The sequence below is a fragment of the Tachyglossus aculeatus genome, unplaced genomic scaffold (assembly GCF_015852505.1).
Source record: "Tachyglossus aculeatus isolate mTacAcu1 unplaced genomic scaffold, mTacAcu1.pri scaffold_82_arrow_ctg1, whole genome shotgun sequence".
NCBI lineage: Eukaryota > Metazoa > Chordata > Mammalia > Monotremata > Tachyglossidae > Tachyglossus > Tachyglossus aculeatus.
Genome location: NW_024045094.1, coordinates 1,004,028 through 1,025,023, shown reverse-complemented (window position 1 = coordinate 1,025,023; position 20,996 = coordinate 1,004,028). Strand labels below are relative to the sequence as shown.

The 20,996-nt window shown below is 47.9% G+C and overlaps 1 non-coding gene across 1 annotated transcript; it reads right to left on the bottom strand.

Moving 5' to 3' along the window:
- Window positions 1-2,293: 2,293 nt before the first annotated feature.
- On the bottom strand, window positions 2,294-2,382 carry TRNAY-GUA. The gene is given in 2 exon segments: window positions 2,294-2,329; window positions 2,346-2,382. It is a non-coding gene; the product is annotated as a tRNA-Tyr (tRNA).
- Between the last annotated feature and the right edge of the window lie 18,614 nt (window positions 2,383-20,996).

Genomic DNA, 20,996 nt, shown 5'->3' with positions numbered 1-20,996 from the left:
AATAATAATAATGACATTTATTTAGCGCTTACTGTGTGTAAAGCACTGTTCTAAGCACTGGGGTTGTTACAAGGTGATCAGGTTGTCCCACGGGGGGCTCACAGTCTTAATTCCCATTTTACAGATGAGGTCACTGAGGGACAGAGAAGTTAAGTGACTTGCCCAAAGTCACACAGCTGACAATTGAGGAAGCCGGGATTTGAACCCGTGACCTCTAACTCCAAAGCCCGGGCTCTTTCCACTGAGGCACACTGCTCAGGAGTAGTATTGAAATGGGGCTGTCCGGTATAAAACCACTGCTGACGACCACGAATCAGGGAGAAGGCTGGAATCCAGTAGGGAAGCTGAGTCAGGAGAGGAGAGGGAAACGTGGTCATCAGGGGAGGTAGAAAATCATTGAGTCCGGAGCACTGGTCTCAGAAATTCTGAATGAATCTATATCCTGCTGCTAACCGCAGCTGCTGGCAAAGACCCGGGGGCTAGAAGACATTCCGGGGGGCTGATTCAGGGTAGAGGGAGGGGGCTTTTATTCTGGAGAAATGGACACCCCCCAAGAAACCCTACCCAGGGCGACTTTCACGTCTCTGTTCCTCAGGCTGTAGGTGAGGGGGTTGAGGGCGGGGGGCACCACGGTGTAGGACACGGACAACAGCAGGTCCAGGGCCGAGGGGGAATCAGACACGGGCTTGAGGTAGGAGAAGCTTCTGTTCGCTACGAATAAAGACACGACTACGAGGTGGGGCAGGCAGGTGGAAAAGGCTTTGGCCCAGACCTCGGCGGCCGGCCTCCACTGCACGGCCCAGAAGATGCGCGCGTACGAGACCACGATGGAGACAAAAGAGCTGAAACAAAAAATGGCACCAACGGCGACACTGGTATTGATGACGACGTGCTAAACGCTTGGGAGAGTACAATATAGAAGTAACGAGCTTAAGCACTTAGTACAGTCCTCTGCATTGAGTAAACTCTCAATATATACCATTCATTATGGTGATTATACTCTACCAAGCACTTAGTATGGTGCTCTGCACACAGTAAGCGCTCAGTAAATGCCACTGATGATGATGATTGTCCTCTCCCGAGCGCTTAATACAGTGCTCTGCGCAGAGTAAGAGCTCAATAAATACCACTGATGATGATGATTGTACTCTACTAAGCTCTTACTACAATGCACCGCAAACAACAAGCACTTAAGAAATTGCATTAATTGATTGCTAGATACAATCTCTGCCCACAAGGAGAGTTATCTTTTAACCATCTCACGCCTCAAAGTTTCTCCTACCCTCATTTGCCAACTACTCGGTTAAGGAAATTGAAATCATCCAGCGGGGTCTCCCCTAAACTCCACCCTATCCCCTTTCCACCTTGATTCCCTCCCCTCCCTAAAGTCGCTTTCCCAGGCATTTCTTTGGCGGGGATATTTTAATGGTGTGTAAGTACAAGCCAATCAAGTTGGACATAATCCATGTCCCACTGGGGCCTCCCAGTTTTAATCCCCATTTGATGGATGAAGTAAAAGTCAAATGAGGCTTAATAGAAAGAAGCAGTGTGGCTTAATGGAAAGAGCTCGGGCTTGGAATTCAGAGGACATGGGTTCTAGTCCTGGCTCTACCACTTGCCTGCTGTGTGACCTTAGGCAAGTCACTTAATTTCTCTGTGCCTTAGTTACCTCATCTGTAAAATGGGGATTAAATTTGTGAACCCCACGTGGGATGAACTGATTGCCTTGTATCACCCCAGCGCTTAGAACAGTGTTTTACACATAGTAAGCGCTTGACAAATGTCGTCATTATTATTATTGTTTGCCCAAGATCACACAGCAGACAAGTGGCCGAGCTGGGGTTAGAACCCAGACCCTCTGTCTTCCATCCCATGCTCTTTCCACGAGGCCACACTGCCCAGAAATGTTAAATCATAGAGCAGGTGGAGCTAATAATAATTGTGGTATTTGTGAAGCATTTACTATATGCCAAGCACTGTTCTAAGTCCAGTGTTCTGCAAATAGTGAGTGTTCAATAAATAGTATTAATGATAATAATAATGATAGTATCTGTTAAGCGCTTACTATGTGCCAAGCACTGTTCTAAGCACTGGGGGAGATACAAGGTCATCAGGTTGTCCCACGTGGTGCTCACATTCTTCATCCCCATATTCCAGATGAGGGAACTGAGGCCCAGATAAGTGAAGTGACCTGCCCAAACTCACCCAGCAGACAAGTGACAGAACCCACGACCTCTGACTCCCAAGCCCGGGCCCTTGCCACTAAGCCTAGCTGCTTCTCAAAAACGACGAGTCCTTCGAGCTGGATTCGAACCAGCGACCTAAGGATGACCAGGTATTTGGCCCTACAGTCCTCCACTCTACCAGCTGGGCTATCGAAGGTTCGATGAGACAAGATCATCACATCCTACAAGGGCCCCCCTATATACGTAGGAGGAAGAAGAGGGATTGAATCCCCACTGTGCAGATGAGGGAACTGAGGAACAGAAAGGTGAGGTGACTTGATGATGATGTATTTTGTAAGTGCTTACTATGTGCCAAGTACTGTTCTAAGCGCTGGGGTAGATACAAGATAATCAGGTTGTCCCACGTGGGCTCACGGTCTTCATCCCCATTTTACAGATGAGGGAACTGAGGTACAGAGAAGTGAAGTGATTTGCCAAAAGTCACACAACAGACAGTGGCAGAGTCGGGATTAGAACCCATGACGTCTGACTTCCAAGCCCGGGCTCTTTCTACTGAGCAACGCCGCTTCTGCTTCTCGCGTCGCCCAATGTCACACAGCATGTAAGTGGGGTTGGGAATGGAGTGAACGCCAAATGCTGAAAGGTCACAGATTCAAGTGCACAAACCACGTGGAACCGCTTAGTATAGTGCTCTGCACAGAATAAGTGCTCAGTAAATACGATTGAATGAATGAATGAATGAATGGAAGGGAGAGGGAGAAGGGAAAAAGAGGGCTTAACTGAGGAAGGCCTCACGGAGGAGAGATGACCTTAATACGCTTTGAATGTGGAGAGAGTGGTGGTCTGGCCTATATGGAGGAGGAGGGGGAGAGTTCCAGGTGAGGGGGAGGTTGCGGGGAAGGCGGTCGGGGGCGAGATAGACGAGATCGGGGCCCAGGGAGTAAACTGAAGCTAGAGGAGCAGAGTATGTGGGTTAGGCTGGAGTAGATGGTCAGAGAGGTGAGGTAGGAGGGGGTGAGCGGATTGAGTACCTTAAACAGTGTGGCTCAATAGAGAAGCAGCATGGCTAAGTGGAAAGAGCCCTGGCTTGGGGGTCAGAGGTCCACTATGCCACTTCCCAGCTGGGTGACTTTGGGCAACTCTCTTCACTTCTCTGTGCCTCAGTGACCTCATCTGTAAAATGGATATGAAGTCTGTGAGCCCCACGTGGGACATCCTGATTACCTCGTATCTCCCTCAGCGCTTGGCACATAGTAAGTGCTTAAAAAATGCCCTATTGTTGTTGTTATTATTATTATTATTATTAATGAACTGACAGTGAGGAGTTCCTGTCTGATACAGAGGTGGATGGGCAACCCTGCAGTTTCTTGAGGAGTGGGAAGACTAATAATAATAATAATAATAATAACAATAATAATAATAATAATAATGAGGATGGTATTTGCTAAGCACTAACTATGTGCGAAGCACCGTTCTATGAGCTGGGGTAGATACAAGGTTATCAGGTTGTCCCACCTGGGGCTCACAGTCTTAATGCCCATTTTCCAGATGAGATACCTGAGGCCCAGAGAAGTGACTTGCACAGGAACACACAGCTGATTAATGGCAGAGCCGGCATTAGAACCCACGACCTCTGACCTCCCCGCCCGGGCTCTTTCCACTACGTTTTTGTTGAAACAAACAGTAAGTGCTCAATAAATACACTGGTCAATTGGTTGATCCCCAGAACTCTCCGCTACCACACACACACAGACACTCACACATGCTCCAAACCTTTCCCTTTTTTTTCCTCTCCTTCCCTCTTGAACCAAAACTCACCTCCTCAGTTCCGAGGCTGGGACTAGGTCTTCTCTTGTCCGTGAGTCGGGCCTGATGGAGATCTCTGGGAAAGATAAAGACTCAGAAGCATCCCGGGCCCCTCCCCACCCCCCAGTAAAGATTTCCCCTCAGGAAAGGAAGCTTCTACCCATTCAGTGTGCTGGGAGAAGCTAAACTCCTGCCGGCTGAGTCCTGGGCAGCAGTGCCCCACACTCCCCGTGGATTAATTGAGAGTTTCCCTGTGGGAATTCCCTCTGCATCCTGCTCAGCCAACATAATTAGGCAGAAGCAGTGTGGCCTAATGGATAGCGCACGGGACTGGGAGTCAAAAAGACTAGAGCCCGGGCTTGGGAGTCAGAGGTCATAGGTTCTAATCCCGGCTCTGCCACTTGTCAGCTGTGTGACGTTGGGCAAGTCACTTCACGTCTCGGGGCCTCAATTCCCTCATCTGTAAAATGGGGATTAAGATTGTGAGCCCCACGAGGGACAACCGTGATTAACTTGTATCATCCCGGCGTTTAGGACAGTGCTTGGCACACAGTGAGCACTTAACAAATACCATAAAAAGTGTCCTTGACCCTGAGATAAGGCAACTCGGAGTGGGGTTTCAGCTTGGGACAGGTTTTAAGAAGAATAATCAATCAATCAATCATAGTATTCATTGAGCACTTACTATGTGCAGAGCCCTTTACTAAGTGCTTGGGAGGATGTAATATGACATAGTTGGAAGACACATTCCCTGCCCACAAGGAGCTTGCACTCTAGAGGAATTAGTCAATCAATAGTATTTATTGAGCTCTTTCTGCGTGCAGAACACTGAGCTAATCACCTGGGAGAGTATAACACAACAGAGCTTTTAGATACACTCTGCCAAAACGATCTTACAGGCTATATGAATTAATCAATCAGTGAAATATATTGAGCGCTTAACTGTGAAACAGCGTGGCTCAGTGGAAAGAGCAAGAGTTGGGAATCAGAGGTCGTGGGTTCTAATCCCTCGAATTCCTCAACGCCAACTCTCTCCTCGACCCCCTCCAATCTGGCTTCCGTTCCCTACATTCCACGGAAACCTCCCTCTCAAAGGTCACCAATGACCTCCTGCTTGCCAAATCCAACGGCTCCTACTCTGTCCTAACTCTCCTCGACCTCTCAGCTGCCTTCGACACTTTGGACCACCCCCTTCTCCTCAACGAGCTATTCAACCTTGGCTTCACAGACTCTGACCTCTCCTGGTTCTCCTCTTATCTCTCCGGCCGTTCATTCTCAGTCTCTTTCGTGGGCTCCCCCTCCCCCTTCCATCCCTTTACTGTAGGGGTTCCTCAAGGGACGGTTCTTGGTCCCCTTCTGTTCTGTATCTACAATCACTCCCTTGGTAAACTCATTCGCTCCCGCGGCTTCAATTATCATCTCTATGCTGATGACAACCAAATCTACATCTCTGCCCCTGCTCTCTCTCCCTCCCTTCAGGTTCATGTCTCCTCCTGCCTTCAAGACATCTCCACCTGGATGTCTGCCCATCATCTAAAACTCTATATGTCCAGGACTGAACTCCTTATCTTCCCTCCAAAACCCTGCCCTCTCCCGGATATTCCCATCACTGTTGACGGCACTACCATCCTTCCCGTCTCACAGGCCCGCAACCTTGGTGTCATCCTCGACTCTGCTCTCTCGTTCACCCCTCACATCCAATGCGCCACCAAAACCGGCCGGTCTCACATCCGCAACATCGCCAAGATCCGCCCTTTCCTCTCCATCCACACTGCTACCCTGCTGGTTCAATCTCTCATCCTATCCCGACTGGATTACTGCATCCTCCTCCTCTCTGATCTCCTATCCTCCTGTCTCTCCCCACTTCAATCTATACTTCATGCTGCTGCCCGGATCATCTTTGTCCAGAAATGCTCTGGGCATGTTACACCCTTCCTCAAAAATCTCCAGTGGCTACCAATCAACCTACGCATCAGGCAAAATCTCCTCACTCTCGGCTTCAAGGCTCTCCATCACCTCGTCCCCTCCTACCTCACCTCCCTTCTTTCCTTCTACAGCCCAACTCGCACCCCCCGCTGCTCTGCCGCTAACCTCCTAACTGTGCCTCGATCTCGCCTGTCTCGCCATCGACCCCCGGCCCACGTCCTCCCACTGGCCTGGAATGCCCTCCCTCCGCACATTCACCACGCTAGCTCTCTTCCTCCCTTCAAAGCCCTACTGAGAGCTCACCTCCTCCAGGAAGCCTTCTCAGACTGAGCCCACTCCTTCCTCTCCCCTCTTCCCTTCCATCCCTCTCGTCTTACCTCCTTCCCCTCCCCACAGCAACTGTATATATGTTTGTACATATTTACTACCCTATTTTACTTGTCATATTTACTATTCTATTTATTTTATTGTGTTAATATGTTTTGTTGTCTGTCTCCCCCTTCTAGACTGTGAGCCTGCTGTTGGATAGGGGCCGTCTCTATATGTTGCCAACTTGTACTTCCCAAGCACTTAGTACAGTGCTCTGCGCTTCCCAAGCGCTCAATAAATACGATTGAATGAATGAATGAATCCCCACACCACCACTGGTCAGCTGTGTGACTTTAGGCAAGTCACTTCACTCTTCTGGGCCTCAGTTACCTCATCTGTCAAATGGGGATTAAGACTGTGAGCGCCATGTGGGACGACCTGACAACCTTGTATTTACCCCAGTGTTTAGAACAGTACTTGACACATAGTGAACACTTAACAAATACCATTATTATTATTATTGTTATTATTATTAAGCACTTTGGAGAGAACAATGCAACGGAGTTGGTAGTTAACTTCTCTGCCTACAACGATTTTACAATCTAGAGGTGGAGAGAATGATAGGATGAAAGAGAGAATCTCTTAAATATAAGAGGACATTTTCCTCTAGGTTCACAATTTTCCACCCAGAATTTTCCACAGAGCAGACTTCATGTACTTGTCCCTCAGGCTGTAAATTAGGGCATTCATGGCCAGAGGCACCACGGCATAGGAAACCGACAGAAGCAGGTCAAGGACGGGAGAACCTTTTGGATTAAGGTAGGGGAAGCCACCCGTGGAGACAAAGAAAGTCAGGACAGCGAGGTGGGACAGGCAGGTAGAGAAGGCTTTGCTCCGGCCCTCGGCGGCCGACACCCTCAGCATGGCCCGGATGATGTGCACGTAAGAGACGACGATGGAGGCCTAACAGAGAAAGGCGAGGCTAACAGCGGAGATTCTGACCCCGACTTCTAGGACGATCACATTGGGGTCACAGAGCGCCAGGAGCTGGGGGACATCGCAAAAGAACTCGGAGATCACGTTGGACCCGCAGAAGGGAACGGAGAAGATGGCGGTCGTATGCACGAGGCCGGAGAGGTCCCCGCTGAGCCAGGAGGCGGCTGCCATCTTCCCAAGGCCCCCTATGCTCATGATGACCTCGTAGCGCAGGGGGAGGCAGATGGCCGCATAGCGGTCGTAGGACATTGCCGTGAGGAAGGCCAGCTTGGCAGATGCCAAAGACACAAAGAAAAACACCTGGAGAACACAGCCCACCAAGGAGATGGATCTGTTGTCTGTCAGAGAGTTTACGACGGAGTTGGAGACGGTGACGGAGATGAGGCAGAGGTCGAGGACGGACAGGTTCCTGAGGAAGAAGTATATGGGGGTGTGGATGCGCCTGTCGAGGAGGGTGATGGCGACAATGAGGAGATTCCCCATCAGGGCCACAAGGTAGACCAGGAGGAACAGCGCGGCCTGGACAAGCTGAAGTTCCCGGACCTCCGAGAATCCCAGCAGGAGGAATTCCCTCACCGCCGTGCGATTGTCCAGGGCTGTCTCGTCAGTGTCCTGAAAGAAAAATGGGATGGATAGGCACGGTTGAACAGTCTCTTCGTTAGCTAGCAAAATACACTCGCGATCCCTTCCAAATCAGTTGATGGGGGCGTCAATCAATCACTCATTCATTCAATCGATCAATCAATCGTATTTATTGAGCGCTTACTGTGTGCAGAGCACTGTACTAAGCGCTTGGGAAGTACAAGTTGGCAACATATAGAGACAGTCCCTACCCAACAGTGGGCTCACAGTCTAAAAGGGGGAGACAGAGAACAAAACCAAACATACTAACAAAATAAAATAAATAGAATAGATATGTACAAGTAAAATAAATGAATAAATAAATAGAGTAACAAATATGTACAAACATATATACATATATACAGGTGCTGTGGGGAAGGGAAGGAGGTAAGATGGGGGGTGGAGAGGGAGACGAGGGGGAGAGGAAGGAAGGGGCTCAGTCTGGGAAGGCCTCCTGGAGGAGATGAGCTCTCAGTATGACCTTGAAGGGAGGAAGAGAGCTAGCTTGGCGGATGGGCAGAGGAAGGGCATTCCAGGCCCGGGGGAGGACGTGGGCCGGGGGTCGATGGCGGGACAGGAAGGCTGAGTAGGTGCGAATGAGTTTGTCGTTAATGTAACTTGGTGATAACAAGGGCCTTTTCCCCGGGGTCGCGGGGTGGGGAGAGTCAGTCAGGACCGGACCGGGAAGGGGGGTTGGGGGGCACTATAAGTAAGGTCGCTTAAGTGTGGGGGTGGTGGAAGAAGGGGGCGTCTATGGCTCGTGTTTCCCTAGCACTTACTGTGTGCAGAGCACTGTACTAAGTGCTTATGGAGCGCTTACTGCATGCGGAGCAGTGTACTAAGTGTTTGAGAGAGTACACTCAAACAAGAAAAGGGAAACATTTCCTGCCCACAACAAGATTACAGTGTAACATCTCCTAGCCATTGCCAGAGGGAGTCTAGGAACTCGCCTGCACCGTAGCAACACAAACGCTACTCAAATCCGTTTTTCCTCATTGGACATGGTTTCCCCATGTGGGACAGGGACTGTGTCCTACCTGATGAACTTGTATCTACCCCAGCGTTTACAACAGTGCTTCACTCTTAATAACCGCTTCACAAATATAATAATCATAATCATTAATAATAAGTCCAATGAGACTTTGACAAATTGTTGCTGGGTTTCTCAAGGGAAAATGGGTGGCGGCTAGGTAAATGCTCTAGATATTTTTCACCACCACGATCAATGTTATAATAATAATAATAATAATAATGGCATTTTTTAAGCGCTTACTAACTGCGAAGCACTGTTCTAAGCACTAGGGGGGATACAAGGTGATCAGGTTGTCCCACGTGGGCCTCACAGTCTTCATCCTCATTTTACAGATGAGGGAACTGAGGCTCAGAGAGGTTAAGTAACTTACCCAAGATCACACAGCTGACAAGTGGCAGAGCCGGGATTTGAACCCATGGCCTCTGGCTCCCAAGCCCGGTCTCTTTCCACTGAGTCACGCTGCTTTGGATGTTTATCATTTAAATGGTAGGTCTTAAGGACCATGTGTGCTAAGCACTGGGGTAAATGCAGGCTAATCAGGCTGGACACAGTCCCTGGCCCAAATGGGACTCACAGTCTTCATCCCCATTTTACAGATGGGATAACTGAGGTCCGGAGGGTACTGTACCTGGATACTGGGGGGAATCTGGGAGCAACAGATTTGTTATGTTTTGTTGTCTGTCTCCCCCTTCTAGACTGTGAGCCCGTTGTTGGGTAGGGACCGTCTCTATATGTTGTCGTCTTGTACTTCCCAAGCGCTTAGTACAGTGCTGTGCACATAGTAAGCGCTCGATAAATACGATTGAATGAATGAATGAATTAACAGAAGTCACCCCTATCCTTGAAAGATGATAAGCTAGTGAGGGAGGCAGATACAACTTGAATTTACACCATAGGAACAGGAGTCAAAGCTTACATAAAACCCACCTGAAAAGTAGGAATGAACGAATAAGAAATGCGTTATACAGATGAACATACTAGTGCTAAATTGGCTGATGGGATGACCTGGGGATCCTTCTTTGAGATCTCAGTCAAGTCCAGCTCACCACTGAGCCGTAGCCCGCATCCCTCCCTCATCATATCCGATAGATGAATGCTCTCCCCCCTTACAAGCCTTTTTGAAGGAACATATCCTCCAAGAGACCTCCCCCAACTAAGCCCTCATCTCCTCTTGTCCCACACCCTTGCACGTAGATTTGCTCCCATTATTCACCCCTCCCTCAGCCCCACAGCACTTACGTCCCTATCCATAATTCATTTACTTTACAATAATGCCCATCTCCACCTCTAGACTGTAAGCTCCCTGTGGGCTTCTGCTGTACTGGACTCTCCCAAGCGCTTAGTGCAGTCTTTGCCCAGAGTAAGCTCTCAAAAATATCACTGATCTATTGATTCATTGAGACGGGGGTTAAGACGCTTATTATCACATGCTCCTGCTATGCAGCCTGTTGCTATTGTCAGAGAAACAGTACTGAGATGGACAGGTCGTTAACGTGATTCAGACGTGGTACTTCTTGTAGTGTGACGTCTGTTTGATAATAAAAATAGTGATAACATTTGTTAAGCGCTTAATATGTCCCAAGCACTGTTCTAATCCTTCATCCTTGGATCTGAAAGGCTCTCACTGGGCCCTGGCATCTCAGGACAAGTGGGCAGAAAGGGTCTTTTTGCCTCCTCACTCGTGGCACCGTGAAGAAGAGAAAGAACTTACCTCACGGCACGGCCTGAGAGGAAACACGGGAGAATCGTCAAACTGACTCTCCTGAATCCTCCTGTTATTCCCCCGTGACCTCACCGGGCTCCAAAATCTGTAATTCACAGCAGATCACCTGCTCCCCCTTTCGCTCAGCGACTTTACCTACAGAAATGGGGTTCAGGGATATGGAAACAGGGAGAGAGATTTAAGACTCTCAGTTGACGGGGAATGAAAATTCACGGGAACGAAGACCGACTTCCTTCTAGTCTCCTGCGACCCTGGAACACGTCGGAGAGCTGTGCGATTGGCTTGGATTGAAGTTGTTGAGGGGAAGAGGATCGGGTCCTTAGCTTTGCTAGAGTTCAGCTCTCTGGGAACCTTGGGATGAGAGGAAGCCCTGAGGGATGGGATGGGAAAATCAGACTTCAATTAGTCCCACTGGACAAAACAATGGAATTGGTCCTTCTGTGGCCCAGATTCGAGGAGGATAGAGATGCGGGTTTGGGGCTGTCAATCTGAGCTTGGTGCCGGGAAGCCCATAGGTTCAATTAAACAGCAGAGCAAGGTAACACCCACCCAGGGAGAGAAGTAATTGATCGGAGTTTTTTAAGATCAGTGATTCCATCACATGAATGTCCCCTCTCTGTTAAGTTGTGGTTGATGGTAAGCTCACCTCTTTGCTTTTAGTGGGTGTATAATTGCCCTGAGGCGTCGCTCAGGTGGTGATCATTCATATCCCGCTATTTTGTGTGATATTTGATAAGCGTTTACTGTGTGCTGAGCACTGTTCTAAGCGCTGAAGTAGATGCAAGATGATCGGTCCCCACGGGCTCACAGCCTAAGAGGGAGAATGGGGATTGAATCCCCATTTTGCAGTTGAGGAAACCGAAACACTGAGACGTTAAGCGAGTTGCCCAAGGTCCCACAGCAGGCAAGTGGCAGAGCCGGGATCAGAACCCAGGACATCCACCTCTCAGACCCGTATTGTATCCACCAGGCCACGCTGCTTTTGTTTTTACCCACTCAATGCTCCTAGATGGAACTCCCTCTTCCCACAAATCCACCTGATGACCGCATTCATCTTCAAAGTCCTCCAAAAACCACTTTTCTTTCCAGATTCAGAAACTTTTGGGTCTCTTCCCCTTATCCACAGGATGGCAAGCCCGCCAGCCTGGTTCAGGAAGCAATCAAAATCAATTAATTCATAAATAAGAGTCTCCAACACCGCAACATAGAACAGCAGCCCAGATTAGCATTACCCATTGCTTGGCACATAGTAAGCGCTTAACAAATGCCATTATTATCTAGATGTGTCCCCCCTTCGTTATGGGCAGGGAACATGTCTGCTAATTCCGTTACATTATATTCTCCCAAGTGCTTAGTACAGTGGTCTGCACATAGTAAACACTAAATAAATACCATTGATTGATTGATTGACTGACTGAGAGACTGTCTCCCCCTCTAGACTGCAAGTTCGCTATGGGCTGGAAACAGCTCTGTTAATTCTGTTGTACTGTATTCTCCCAAGGATTTAGCACAATGCTCTGCACATAATAAGTGCTCAATAAATACCACCGATTGATTGATCAATCCCTTGTTCACCATTAGAGTCAAAGCGTTGGGGAAAGGGTAGATGAGTGAGACAAAATTTCCAAAGTTTTTCATTGTAGTTACAGGAATTCGTCTACGCTTCTAAACTGTAAACTCATTGTGGGCAAGGAAAGTATACGTTGTAATATACTCTTAGTACAGTGCTCTGCGTGCAGTAAATGCTCAATAACTAACTTTGATTAATTGGTTATCTAGAACATTTATGGTAAAGGTAGATGAATGAGACCAAACAGCCAAGGTCTCATATTGGAGTTACTGGAATATGTCTCTTCCTCTAGACTTTACACTCGTTGTGGACAGGGATCATATCTACCAACTTTGTTGCATCGTACTCTCCCAAGCGTTTAGTACAATGCTCTTCTCACAATAAGCTCTCTACAAATGCTACTGATTGACTGATCATAGGGCAATAGTTGAGATCATTCCTCCTGTACATAGAGTGTGTCGGTCTCGATTTGGATTGGCGGGGATTATAAATAACCGGTCAATTGAAGCAGAGAAGCCGAGGGGTCTAATGGATAGAGAAGCAGCGTGGCTTAGTGGAAAGAGCCTGGGCTTGGGAGTCAGAGGACGTGGGTTATAATCCCGCCCCCGCCATTTGTCTGCCGTGTGTCCTTGGGAAAGCGACTTCACTTCTCTGTGCCTCAGTTCCCTCATCTGTAGAAGGGGGATAAAGACTGTGAGCTCCATGTGGGACAACCTGATTACCTTGTGTCTACCCCAGCACTTAGAACAATACTTGGCACATAGTAAGCGTTTAACAAATCCCATAATTATTATTATTATTTACCTATTCTGATGCTATTGATGCCTGTCTACTTGTTTTGTTGTCTGTCTCCTCCTTCTAGACTGTGAGCCCGCTGTTGGATAGGGATTGTCTCTATCTGTGGCCGAATTGTACTATCCAAGTGCTTAGTACAGTGCTCTGCACACAGGAAGCGCTTAATCAATACAATTGATTGAACGATGATGATGATGATGGCATTTATTAAGCGCTTATTATGTGCAAAGCACTGTTCTAAGCGCTGGGGAGATTACAAGGTGATCAAGTTGTCCCACGGGAGGCTCACAGACTTAATCCCCATTTTACAGATGATGTCACTGAGGCCCAAAGAAGTGACTTGCCCAAAGTCACACAGCTGCTAATGATAATAATAATAATAATAATAATAATAATAATAATAATAATAATGGTTTTGTTAAGCGCTTACTATGTGCAAAGCAATGTTCTAAGCACTGGAGGGGGATACAAGGTGATCATGTTGTCCCATTGGCGGAGGAGGGATTAGAACCCATGACCTTCTGACTCCCAAGCCCGGGCTCTTTCTACTGAGCCATGCTGATTCTCGAATGAGTGAATGCACGAACGAAAGAATGAATGAATGAATGCATGAACGAACGAAAGAACGAACGAACGAAGGAATGAATGAATGAATAACTGAATGGTGAAAGGGGGCGGGGCATAGAGGGGGCGGGGCAGGAGGGCCGTCCGACCATAGAGGCGACGAAGACTCCGGCGTCCTAGAGCGGCACCGGAAGTCCGTCTCGGGGCGGTGTTGGCGGGCGTTTCTGTTGTAGGGCGAGGCCCGGTGCCCAGAGCCCAAGCCCGAGCCCAAAACCCGGAGAGCGGATCACGGAATGGAGGGCGCAGCCTGTCCGTACGCAGGCCCTTGGCTTGAACGCCTCCAACCACTCAGTACAGTGCCCTGCCCACGGTAAGCGCTCAGTGCACACCGCCAATTCCGCCAGCGATCCCGGCCTGCTCCTTTGGCGTTTACTATGTGCCCAGCACTGTATTGAGCGCTGGGGGCGATCTGCTCTCCTCCATGGGGCTCACAGCCAAATAATTGTAATGATAAGAATAATTATTATTGCTTTATTGGTTAAGGGTTTACTACATGCCAAGCACTGTACGAAGCACTAGAGTGGATGGCAGGTCCTGAGTTTTCACATGGAACTCACAGTCTAATAATAACAATAATAATCATCATTATTATATTATTGGTTAATCATTTACTAAGTGCCAAGCACTATACTAAACTCTGGAGGGGATGGAAGGTCATGAGTTCTTACATGGAGCTCACAGTCTAATAAGAAGAAGAAGAAGAAGAAGAAGAACAAGAATTACCTTATTGGTTAAACGTTTAATGTGTGCCAAGCACTATCCTAAGCTCTGGAGGGGATGGCAGTTTATGAGTTCTCATATGGAGATCACACTCTAATAATAACAATGATAATAATAATTATTATGTTATTGGTTAAGCATTTACTACGTGCCAAGCGTTGTACTAAGCGCTGGAGGGGATGGAAGGTCATGAGTTCTAACATGGAGCTCACAATCTAATAATAATAATGATAAGAATTAATAATTGTATTATTTGTTAAGCTTTTATGTTGTGCCATGTACTGTCCTAAGCGCTGCAGGAGTTACGAGATTATCAGCTCCTAAATGAGGCTAACAGGCTAATAATGATAGCGATAATTTTAATAATTGGTATTTTTAAGGGCTTACTTTGTGCTAAGCCTTGGGTTAGATTCAAAATCATAAGGTTCCATATGGAGCTCACAGCCTTTATTACTATTATTATTATGTACAGTTGTTAATATTAGCATTAACAATATTACTATGTGTAATATTAAGAATATTAGTATATGCAATATTGTTAATATTATTGTTAATTATAATAATGATGGTAATAATAGCCGTGATATTATTAAAAGCACTGACTTTGTGCCAAGCATATACTAAGCACTAGAGAAGATAATCAGGTTCCACATGGGGCTCACAGTCTAAGTAGGAGGGAGGAAAGGGATTGAATCCCAATTTTGCAGATAAAAACATTACTGCTACTTATTCAACGCTTACCAAGTGTGAAGAAACGTACTAAATGCTCGGGAAAATATAATATGGCAGAGTTGGTAGACATGTTTCTTGATGAAGGGCCTGAGGCACATATTAGTCAACAATAAATAGAGAAGCGCCGTGGCTAAGTGGAAAAGAGCCTGGGCTTTGGAGTCAGAGATCATGGGTTCAAATCCCGACTCTGCCAATTGTCAGCTGTGTGACTTTGGGCAAGTTACTTAACTTCTCTGTGCCTCAGTTCCCTCATGTGGAAAATGGGGATTCATTCATTCATTCATTCAATCGTATTTATTGAGCGCTTACTGTTTGCAGAACATTGTACTAAGCGCTTGGGAAGTACAAGTTGGCAACATATAGAGACGAACCCTACCCAACAGCGGGCTCACAGTCTAGAAGGGGGAGACAGTCAACAAAACAAAACATATTAACAAAATAAAATAAATAGACTAGTAAATATGTACAAGTAAAATAAATAGAGAAATAAATACGTACAAACATATATACATATATACAGGTGCTGTGGAGAGGGGAAGGAGGTAAAGAGGTAGGATGGGGAGGGGGAAGATGGGGAGAGGAAGGAGGGGGCTCAGTCTGGGAAGGCCTCCTGGAGGAGGTGAGCTCTCAGTAGGGCTTTGAATGGAGGAAGAGAGCTAGCTTGGCGGATGTGTGGAGGGAGGGCATTCCAGGCCAGGGGGATGACGTGGGCCGGGGGTCGACAGGGGGACAGGCGAGAACGAGGCACGGTGAGGAGATTAGCAGCAGAGGAGTGGAGGGTGCGGCGTGGGCTGTAGAAGGAGAGAAGGGAGGTGAGGTAGGAGGGGGCGAGGTGATGGAGAGCCTTAAAGCAGAGGGTGAGGAGTTTTTGCCTGATGCGTAGGTTGATTGGTAGCCACTGGAGAATTTTGAGGAGGGAAGTAACATGCCCAGAGCGTTTCTGGACAAAGACAATCGGGGCAGCGTCATGAAGTATGGACTGAAGTGGGGCGAGAAAGGAGGATGGGTGATCGGAGAGGAGGCTGATACAGTAATCCAGAACGGGATAGAATGGGACATTGAACCAGCAGGGTAGCGGTTTGGATGGAGAGGAAAGGGCGGATCTTGGCAATGTTGTGGAGCTGAGACCGGCAGGTTGTGGTGAAGGATTGGATGTCAGGGGTGAACGAGAGAGCGGAGTCGAGGATGACACCAAGGTTGCGGGCTTGTGAGACAGGAAGGATGGTAATGCCGTGAACAGAGATGGGAAAGTCAGGGAGAGAGAGGGCAGGGTTTGGGAGGGAAGAAAAGGAGTTCAGTCTTGGACATGTTGAATTTCAGGTGGCGGGCAGGCATCCAGGTGGCGATGTCCTGAAGGCAGGAGGAGATGCGAGCTTGGCGGGAGGGAGAGAGAGCTGGGGCAGAGATGTAGATTTGGGTGTCATCAGCATAGAGATGGTAGTTGAAGCCGTGAGAGCGAATGAGGTCACCAAGGGAGTGAGTGTAGATCGAGAACAGAAGGGGACCACGAACCGAACCTTGAGGAACCCCTACAGTAAGGGGATGGGAGGTGGAGGAAGAGTCTGCAAAAGAGAATAATGTTCTGTTCTACTGTCCTCTCCAAGCGCTTAGTACAGTGCTCCGCACACAGCAAGTGCTCCATAAATGTGATCGAATGGATGAATGAATATTCTGTTGTTCTATTGTCCTCTCCCAAGCGCTTAGTACAGTGCTCCGCACCCTGTAAGTGCTCAATAAATGTGATCGAGTGGATGAATGAATATTCTATTGTTCTATTGCCCTCTCCCCAGCGCTTAGTACAGTGATCCTCACCCAGTAAGCGCTCAATAAATGCGTTCGAATAGATGAATGAATATTCTGTTGTTCTACTGTCCTTTCGCACCCAATAAGCTCTCAATAAATGCGATCGAATTGATGAATAGTCATTTGTTCTATTGTATGCTCCCCAGCGCTTAGTACAGTGCTCTGCACACATTAAGTGCTCAATAAATGTGATCGAATGGATTAATGAATATTCTGTTGTTCTTCTGTCCTCTCCCCAGGGTTTAGCTCAGTGCTCTGCACACAGTAAGCACTCAATAAATCCAATTGACTGACCGTCTGGCCGACTGAATCCTGGAGACTCTCGGATGTCCGCTCCCGATGGCGGAGACTTTCCCACCTCTGTGATTCTCGACGCCTTTTTCCGCCTCAGATAATCCCAACCTGCCATTGGCATGGGGGTCTTCTGCCCCCTGGAACACCACCGGGCCGAAGGCGAAGGGCGTTTAGACCATCTTTCGGCTGGTTTGGAGATCTTATCTGTTGCTATTTTCAACTCCTTCAGCGCCACCCGCCCCACGAGGCCCTGCCCCGCCTCTGGGAGGGAGGTCCGGAGATGAGAAAACGGCCACCGCCACCGCCGCACTTGTCCAATCCTGAACTCGAGTGAGTTGGTGTCTCGTCTGCCCATCCGGAGTTTCTTCCATCCATTTAATAGTAATAATAATAATGGCATTTATTAAGTGCTTACTATGTGCAAAGCACTGTTCTAAGCCCTGGAGAGGAGACAAGATTATCAGGTTGTCCCATGTGGTGTTCACAGTATTTATCCCCATTTTATAGATGAGGTAACTGAGGCACAGAGAAGTCAAGAGAGTTGCCCAAGGCCTCATAGCTGACAGGCGATGGAGCCATGATTAGAACCTGTGACCTCTGACTCCCGAGACCAGGCTCTTTCCACTGAGCCACACTGCTTCTCCATTCAGTAGTATTTATTGAGCGCTTGCTGTGTGGAGAGCACTGTACTGGCACTCGGGAGAGGACAGTAGGACAATATGCAGATGCCTTCCTTGTCCACAACGAGCTCCCCCTTGCAGCTTCCCAAGGGTGGCCTGGGTTCCAGACCTGGGCCTGGACTGGACTGGACGTACACTCCCGGCTGGATACTCCCCCCATGTCTGTGTTGGGTAGACACTGTACTAAACACTGGGGTAGACTCAAAACAATCAGTGTCACAGTCTGAACTTCTCGTTCTCTAGACCGTGAGCTTGTTGTGGGCAGGGAACATGTCTACCAACACTGTTGTATTGTACTCTCCCAAGAGCTTAGTACAGTGCTCTATATTCATTCATTCATTCCACCGTATTTATTGAGCACTTACTGTGTGAAGAGCACTGGGCTGGGCAATTGGGAGGGTACAATAAAACAATAAAAAAATGCATTTAATACAAGAAGCACTCAATAAATACCACTGATAGCTTAATTAATGTCTGCCTTCCCCTCTAGCCTGTAGGCTTGTTATTAACATGGAACGTGTCAATCAATCAATCAATCAATCGTATTTATTGAGCGCTTACTATGTGCAGAGCACTGTACTAAGCGCTTGGGAAGTACAAATTGGCATCACATAGAGACAGTCCCTACCCAACAGTGGGCTCACAGTCTAAAAGGGGGAGACAGAGAACAGAACCAAACATACCAACAAAATAAAATAAGTAGGATAGAAATGTACAAGTAAAATAAATAAATAGAGTAATAAATATGTACAACCATATATACATATATACAGGTGCTGTGGGGAAGGGAAGGAGGTAAGACGGGGGGATGGAGAGGGGGACGAGGGGGAGAGGAAAGAAGGGGCTCAGTCTGGGAAGGCCCCCTGGAGGAGGTGAGCTCTCAGCAGGGCCTTGAAGGGAGGAAGAGAGCTAGCTTGGCGGATGGGCGGAGGGAGGGCATTCCAGGCCCGGGGGATGACGTGGGCCGGGGGTCGATGGCGGGACAGGCGAGAGCGAGGTACAGTGAGGAGATTAGTGGTGGAGGCGCGGAGGGTGCGAGCTGGGCAGTAGAAGGAGAGAAGGGAGGTGAGGTAGGAGGGGGCGAGGTGATGGAGATCCCTGAAGCCCAGGGTGAGGAGTTTCTGCCTGATGCACAGATTGATTGGTAGCCATTGGAGGTTTTTGAGGAGGGGAGTAATATGTCCAGAGCGTTTCTGGACAAAGATAATCCGGGCAGCAGCATGAAGTATGGATTGAAGTGGAGAGAGACACGAGGATGGGAGATCAGAGGGAAGGCTAGTGCAGTAGTCCAGACGGGATAGGATGAGAGCTTGAATTAGCAGGGTAGCGGTTTGGATGGAGAGGAAAGGGCAGATCTTGGCAATGTTGCGGAGCTGAGTCCGGCAGGTTTTGGTGACGGCTTGGATGTGAGGGGTAAATGAGAGAGTGGAGTCGAGGATGACACCAAGGTTGCGGGCTTGTGAGACGGGAAGGATGGTAGTGCCGTCAACAGAGTGTCCACCAACTCTTTCCTCTCCCCCTCTCCATTCGCCCCACCCTACCTCCTTCCCCTCCCCACAGAGCCTGTATATATCATCATCATCATCAATCGTATTTATTGAGCGCTTACTGGGTGTAGAGCACTGTACTAAGCGCTTGGGAAGTACAAGTTCGCAAGTGTTTGTACAGATTTATTACTCTAGTTTACTTGTACATATTTACTATTATATTTATTTTGTTAATGTTGTGAACCTAGCTTTACTTCTATTTATTCTGATGACTTGACACCTATCTACATGGGTTTTTGTTTTTGTCTGTTTCCCCCTTCTAGACTGTGAGCCCGTTGTTGGGTAGGGACCATCTCTATATGTTGCCAACCTGTAATTCCCAAGCGCTTAGTACAATGCTCTGCATACAGTAAGTGCTCAATAAATACAATTGAATGAATGAATGAATGAACTCTGTTGCACTGTATTCTCCCAAACGGTTATTCCAGTGCTCTGCGCAAAGTAAGCGCTGCATAAATATCATTCATTAATTGACTGATGTCTGTCTCCCCCTCTAATATCACTTATCAGCTGTGTGACTTTGGGCAAGTCAATTCACTTCCCAATTGTCTCCCCCTTTTAGACTGTGAGCCCACTGTTGGGTAGGGACTGTCTCTATGTGTTGCCAATTTGTACTTCCCAAGCGCTTAGTGCAGTGCTCTGCACACAGTAAGCGCTCAATAAATATGATTGATGATGATGATGATGACTTCCCTGTGCTTCAGTTCCCTCCTCTGTCAAGTGGGGATGAAGACTGTGAGCTCCATAGGGACAACCTGATGACCTCGTATCTCCCCCAGCGTTTAGAACAATGCTTGGCACATAATAAGCGCTTAACAAATACCATTACTATTGTTATCATTATTATTATTAAGAATAGTAATAGTAGTATGTTTTAAGCACTTACTATGTGCCAGGCGTCTAGGTTGTAAGCTCGTTGTGGGCAGGGAACATGTCAACCAACTATTGCATCGTGCTCTCCTAAATACCCAGGACAGTGCTCCACACATAGTAATAATGATGACATTTATTAAGTGCTTACTATGTGCAAAGCACTGTTCTAAGCGCTGAGGAGGTTACAAGGTGATCAGGTTGTCGCACTGGGTGCTCACAGTCTTCATCCCCATTTTCCGGATAAGGGAACTAAGGCCCAGAGAAGTGAAATGACTTGCCCAAAGTCACACAGCTGACAATTGGCAGAGCTGGGATTTGAACCCATGACCTCTGACTCCCAAGCCCGGGCTCTTTTCTCAACATGTCCAAGACTGAACTCCTTGTCTTCCCTCCCAAACCCTGCACTCTCCCTGACTTTTCCATCACTGTTGACGGCACTACCGTCCTTCCCGTCTCACAAGCCCGCAACCTTGGTGTCTTCCTCGACTCCGCTCTCTCGTTCACCCCTCACATCCAAGCCGTCACCAAAACCTGCCGGTCTCAGCTCCGCAACATTGCCAAGATCCGCCCTTTTCTCTCCATCCAAACCGCTACCCTGCTCGTTCAAGCTCTCATCCTATCCCATCTGGACTACTGTATCAGCCTCCTCTCCAGTCTCCCATCCTCTTTCTCTCCCCGCTTCAATCCATACTTCACGCTGCTGCCCGGATTTTCTTTGTCCAGAAACGGTCTGGGCATGTTACTCCCCTCCTCAAAAA